Consider the following 7579-nt stretch of genomic DNA (forward strand, 5'->3'; position numbering starts at 1 on the left):
AGAGGGAGATCAGAGGGAGACCAGAGGGAGATCAGAGGGAGACCAGAGGGAGACCAGAGGGAGACCAGAGGGAGATCAGAGGGAGATCAGAGGGAGATCAGAGGGAGACCAGAGGGGGATCAGAGGGAGACCAGAGGGAGACCAGAGGGAGACCAGAGGGGGATCAGCGGGAGACCAGAGGGAGACCAGAGGGAGACCAGAGGGGGATCAGAGGGAGACCAGAGGGAGACCAGAGGGAGACCAGAGGGAGACCAGAGGGAGACCAGAGGGAGACCAGAGGGGGATCAGAGGGAGACCAGAGGGAGAACAGAGGGAGACCAGAGGGAGACCAGAGGGAGATCAGAGGGAGACCAGAGGGAGACCAGAGGGAGATCAGAGGGAGACCAGAGGGAGACCAGAGGGAGACCAGAGGGAGATCAGAGGGGGATCAGACGGAGATCAGAGGAGATAAGAGCCACTCAGGAAAAGTAATACAAGAGGAGAGATTACAGGTAAAATACAATTACATATTTTTGGAGTAGAGAGACAGGAAGACATTGAGAGATAGACATTACATTTAGTGATTTAGCAGATGCTCTTATCCAGAGCAACTTACAGTAGTGAATGCATACATTTCATACATTTTTTCTCCGTGCTGGGCCCCCATGGGAATCAAACCCACAACCCTGGCATTGCAAACACCATGCTCTACCAACTGAGCCACACAAGACAGACAGACAGACAGACAGACAGACAGACAGACAGACAGACAGACAGACAGACAGACAGACAGACAGACAGACAGACAGACAGACAGACAGACAGACAGACAGACAGACAGACAGACAGACAGACAGACAGACAGGATCTACACCAAGAGGATCTACACCCAGAGGATTCACACCAAGAGGGTTTACACCAAGATAATTCACACCAAGAGGATCTACACCAAGATGATTCACACCAAGAGGACCTACACCAAGATGATTCACACCAAGAGGACCTACACCAAGAGGTTTCATACCAAGAGGCCCTACACCAAGAGGATTCACACCAAGAGGACCTACACCCAGAGGGTTCACACCAAGAGGACCTACACCCAGAGGATTCACACCAAGAGGACCTACACCAAGATGATTCACACCAAGAGGACCTACACCAAGAGGCTTCACACCAAGAGGACCTACACCCAGAGGATTCACACCAAGAGGACCTACACCAAGATGATTCACACCAAGAGGACCTACACCAAGAGGCTTCACACCAAGAGGACCTACACCCAGAGGATTCACAGCAAGAGGCCCTCCACCCAGATGATTCACACCAAGATGATTCACACCAAGATGACCTACACTAAGATGATTCACACCGAGGTTCTACACCAAGATGATTCACACCAAGAGGTCCTACACCCAGAGGATTCACACCAAGAGGATCTACACCAAGAGGATTCACACCAAGAGGATTAGGACATACACCAAGAGGATTCACACCAAGAGGATTAGGACATACACCAAGAGGATCTATACCATAGAGGATTCACACCAAGAGGATTAGGACATACACCAAGAGGATTCACACCAAGAGGGTTAGGACCTACACCAAGAGGATTCACACCAAGAGGGTTAGGACCTACACCAAGAGGATCTATACCATAGAGGATTCACACCAAGAGGGTCTACATCAAGATGACTCAAACCAAGAGGATCTACACCAAGAGGCTCCACACCAAGAGGCCCTACATCAAGAGGGTTCACACCAAGATGATCTACACCCAGAGGATTCACACCAAGAGGCCCTACACCCAGAGGATTCACACCAAGAGGCCCTACACCCAGAGGATTCATACCAAGAGGACCTACACCTAGAGGATACATACCAAGAGGACCTACACCTGGAGGATACATACCAAGAGGACCTACACCTAGAGGATACATACCAAGAGGCCCTCCACCCAGAGGATTTACACCAAGAGGACCTACACCTAGACCACAAAACCACCAGCCACATCCTCACCTCAACAAGTCGACCCCTCCCCAAACAAACCCTAGCCCCACCCTATGTAGGCCCCCCCAGATCAGTCTTATGCCCCTTCATCCTAGAGGGGGAGATCAACCATTTCCAGGCCCAGGGACATGTACTAGTCTGTGGCGACCTAAACGCCAGAACTGGACAAGAACCCGACACCCTCAGCACACAGGGGGACAAACACCTACCTGGAGGTGACAGTGTTCCCTCCCCCATATGCCCCCCTAGACACAACTATGGCAAAACAACCAAGAAAAACGGGTCACAACTCCTGCAGCTCTGTCACACACTGGGTCTGTACATAGTCAATGGTAGGCTTCGAGGGGACTCCTATGGTAGGTACACCTATAGCTCCTCTCTTGGCAGTAGTACTGTAGACTACTTTATCACTGACCTCAACCCAGAGTCTCTCAGAGCTTTCACAGTCAGCCCACTGACACCCCTTTCAGTTTACAGCAAAATCACAGTCTACTTGAACTGAGCAATAATCAACCATGAGGCATCAAAGCCAAAGGAACTGAATAATATTAAGAAATGCTAAAGAGGGAAGGAAAGTAGTGTGGAAATCTACCAAAAAACAACTAGGCAACAATAAATTCAATCCCTTTTAGACTGAATTTCCAGGACAAAACGTTTCACTGTAATAGTGAAGGTTTAAACTTGGCAGTAGAAAACCTAAACAGTATATTTGACCTCTCAGCTTCCCTATCAAACATTTTTTAAGCAGACAACCAAAGAAAACAACAATGACAAATGGTTTCATGAAGATTTCAAAAACCTAAGAAAGAAATTGAGAAAACCTATCCGAACAAAAACATAGAGACCCAGGAAATCTGAGCCTTCGCCTTCACTATGGTGAATCACTAAAACAATACAGAAATACACTATGGAAAAAGAAGGAACAGCACGTCAGAAATCAGCTCAATGTAATTAAATAATCCATAGACTCTAAACGCTTCTGGTAAAATTGGAAAACAAACAACACGACGAGTTATCGATGCAAAACAGAGATGTATGGGTAAACCACTTCTCCAATCTGTTTGGCCCTATAACAAGCAAACAGCAAAAACATATACATGATCAAATTCAAATCTTACACTCAACTATTAAAGACGACCAGAACACACTTGATTTTCCAATTACACTGAACAAACTACAGGACAAAATACAAACCCTAAAACACAAAAAGGCCTGTGGCATCCTAAATGAAAGTATAAAATATACAGACCACATAATTAACATAATCTTAAACTCTGGCATCTTCCCCAGTATTTGGAACCAAGGACTGATCACCCCAATCCACAAAAGTAGAGACAAATTTGACCCCAATAACTACCATGGGATATGCGTCAACAGCTACCTTGGGAAATCTGAAGTCAAATGTCTACTGTTTGCTGATGATCTGGTGCTTCTGTCCCCAACCAAGGAGGGCCTACAGCAGCACCGAGATCTTGTGCACAGATTCTGCCAGACCTGGATCCTGACATTAAATCTCAGTAAGACAAAAAATATGGTGTTCCAAAAAAGGTCCAGTTGCCAGGACCACAAATACAAATTCCATCTAGACAGCGTTGCTCTAGAGCACAAAAAAAAACTATACATACCTTGGCCTAAACATCAGCGCCACAGGTAACTTCCACTAAGCTGTGAACAATCTGAGAGACAAGGCAAGAAGGAACATAAAATTCGACATAACAATTAGGATCTGACAAAAAATACATGAATCATTTATCGAACTCATTGCCCTTTATGATTGTGAGTTCAGGGCTCCGCTCACCAAACAAGAATTTACAAAATGGGACACACACCAAATTGAGACTCTGCATGCAGAATTCTACAAAAATATCCTCTGTGTACAACGTAAAACACCAAATAATGCACGCAGAGCAGAATTAGGCCGATACCCACTAATTATCAAAATCCAGAAAAGAACCGTTAAACTCTACAACAAAAAGATAATTACTTGACACATTGGGAAGAATCAACAAAAAAACTGAGCAAACTAGAATGCTATTTGGCCCTAAACAGAGAGTACACAGTGGCAGAATACCTGACCACTGTGACTGACCCAAACTTAAGGAAAGCTTTGACTATGTACAGACTCAGTGAGCATAGCCTTGCTATTGAGAAAGGCCGCCGTAGGCAGACCTGGCTCTCAAGAGAAGACAGGCTATGTGCACACTGCCCACAAAATGAGGTGGAAACTGAGCTGCACTTCCTAACCTACTGCCTAATGTAGGACCATATTAGAGACACATATTTCCCTCAGATTACACAGATCCACAAAGATTCGAAAACAAATCCAATTTTGATAAACTCCCATATCTACTGGGTGAAATACCACAGTGTGCCATCATAGCAGCAAAGTTTGTGGCCTGTTACCACAAGAAAAGGGCAACCAGTGAAGAACAAACACCATTGTAAATACAACCCACATTTATGTATATTTATTTTCCCTTTTGTACTTTAACTATTTGCACATTGCTACAACACTGTATATAGACATAATATGCTATTTAAAATGTCTTTATTCTTTTGGAACTTGTGTGAGTGTAATGTTTACTGTTCATTTTTTATTGTATATTTCTCTTTTGCTTGCTTTGGCAATGCAAACATATGCTCCCATGCCAATAAAGCCGCTTAAATTGAATTGAAAGAGAGAGAGACAGAGACAGAGAGAGACAGAGACAGAGAGAGAGAGAGACAGAGAGAGAGACAGAGAGAGACAGAGAGGGAGAGAGAGAGAGACAGAGAGAGCGAGAGAGAGAGACAGAGAGAGAGAGAGAGAGAGAGAGAGAGAGAGAGAGAGAGAGAGAGAGAGAGTAAGAAAGAGAGAGTGAGATTGTTAGATTACTTGTTAGATTTGTGTGTATTAGGTAGTTGTTGGGAATTGTTAGATTATTTGTTAGATATTACTGCACTGTTGGAACTAGAAGCACAAGCATTTCGCTACACTCGCATTAACATCTGCTAACCACGTGTATGTGACCAATAAAATGTAATTTGATTTGATTTGAGATAGAGAGTGAGAGAGAAAGAAAGACATTTGTGGAGGGATAGAGAAGGATGCTTCCTCCTCTTCTTGAAAAGTAGAATGCATTTCTTTTCCACGTTTTCGGAGGAGATGATAACATGGAGTCGTCAGTTATTGGAGGAGAGGATGAAATGGGGGTCGTCAGCTGTATGAGAGGACGAAATGGGGGTCGTCAGCTGTATGAGAGGATGAAATGGGGGTTGTCAGCTGTATGAGAGAATGAAATGGGGGTTGTCAGCTGTATGAGAGGACGAAATGGGGGTCGTCGGCTGTATGAGAGAATGAAATGGGGGTCATCAGCTGTATGAAAGGATGAAATGGGGGTCATCAGCTGTATGAAAGGATGAAATGGGGGTCATCCACTGTATGAGATGACGAAATGGGGGTCGTCAGCTGTATGAGAGGATGAAATGGGGGTCGTCAGCTGTATGAGAGGATGACATGGGGGTCGTCAGTTGTTCGGAGACAAGACAATTTATTGTTTGATAGGAAGAGCGATGGAAATGAAAAGTGAGAACTATTGATGTATTTTCGTCTTTCTTCTTTGTAATAAATTGTCATTTGTTTTTTGTCGGTCGACGGCGTTTTCAGATCAACGAAGTTCCCCGAGGGACGAGAGAGGGTGTGGTCTGACAATGTAACGCCCCGATAAGTCCCATAATGCCGCTCTCTTGAAGATGACAAGGCAAGTCAGATGGTAGCTGTGTCATGGCGAGACAGCCGCACACACACTCTAGCTGGAAAACACACACACACACACACAGTGAGACAGAGCTGGGTATCAGTCTGCTGCTGCAGGACTCAGATGTACAGCGGAAACGAGAGCACACACAGCGACACAACTGCACTCTGTTTTCGGGGGCATCTCTGAAAAGCTCGGGGTGGATAAGGAAGAGAGCAGATGAAGATGAGCGTAGAGAAAAGTCTTCTCGAAAAGTCGACTGCACTTATTTTCTTCCCAGAAGATCGTTTTCAGAGAAGTAGATGAAATGGGGTCGTCAGTTTTTGGAGTCACGGAATTTTCTGCGGATGAATCGGAGAAACAAAAGCAAAAACAAAAAATGTGATTTATCCTGCAGAGCAGGAGGAACAGCAGAGGAGACAAAAAGCAGAAGAGAGGAAAGGAGGAGGAGAGGAACAAAGAATTTGGGGAGTGCGTCCTGGAGTTAAGTTTTGAGCAGCGCTGCATTCGTCTGTCTGTGGATCCATCACTGGCTGCAGAGGAGGAGAGAAACAGAAGAGGAGAGAAACAGAGGAGGAGAGAAACAGAGGGAGAGTGAAAGATAGAAAGATAGAACGAAAGATAGAAGAGTAGAGAAAGTGATGAAGAGAGAGAAGAAGCAAGTTACTCAGAGAGAAGAGAAGGACAGAGGGAGGGATGGGAAGAAAAGAGAGACAGAGGGAGAAAATAATGGCGAGAGAGGGAGAGATAGAAAGAGAGGGATAGAGAGAGCTCTTCATCTGCCAAAAATCTCCAACATTTCTCTTTGGGGCACAGCGATTCTGGGTCGTCTGTCAACCTGCGTCTCTCTTTCTCTTCTCTATCAAATTCTTACCCATTCTATGATTTCCACTTTCACTATCCTCCTCTCTTGTTAGCTCCCTCCTCCCCTCCCTCTCACAGTCCTCTCCTGCACTCAGACACACACACAGAAATACATCTGGTATTTGGGGTGTCTGGTAACCCGGAACAACCCTGCCCCTGCAGGCTTTCCATGCTGTGTCTGTCCTCGTCTAACCCAGGGAAAGTGTCCTGGGCTGGGGGTCAGAGGCAAGGGCGCTGGGGGTGGTGGAGAGCAGACATGTAGTGATCAGACAGCAGAGAAACACTGCAGACAGAGAGCAGACACTCTGACCTACATCAGCACCCAACCTGGTCTCAGAGCATTTCGTATCATTCTGTATGTCAATCTAATCTACACCTTTAGTATGATATGTTACGTTTCGTATCGTATGTATTAATTTGTGAATGTCCATCACACATTTTGTATGATATGTTACGAATTACAATTCGTGTTATATGTTATGACTTTGCAAAACATACAATATCTTTAGAATTCACAAAATGTCTAATAGGTTACAAATTTGCAAAACATACGATATGTTACGAATTCGAGCTGGGTGGTTAGGTGGCTAATGTTAGCTAGCTCGCTAACATTAGCTAGGCTAAGGGTTAGGGGTTAGTGTTAAGGTTAGAGTTATGTTTTGGAGTTAAGTTAAGGGAAGGATAAGGATAAACTAAAAGAGTTAAGGTTAGGGTTAGGAGAAGAGTTAGCTAAAATAGATAAGATGAACATTTGTTAATAACAAGCTAAGTAGTTGTAAAATAGCTAAAAAAAATAGAAGATAGTTGAAAAGTTGCTAATTAGCTAAAATTGTCTGTGATGAGATTTGAACTCGCAACCTTTGGGTTGATAGACATTCGTGTTATAAGCCCACCCATCGACACCGACCAACCACTGTCCTTTTGTTTTTGCCTCAAGTAACCATCCTTCTAATGTAACTATACAAAACGTAACATTTCACAGTAAATGGAGT

This window comes from Salmo salar, chromosome ssa27, assembly GCF_905237065.1.
Source record: "Salmo salar chromosome ssa27, Ssal_v3.1, whole genome shotgun sequence".
Taxonomy (NCBI): Eukaryota; Metazoa; Chordata; class Actinopteri; order Salmoniformes; family Salmonidae; genus Salmo; species Salmo salar.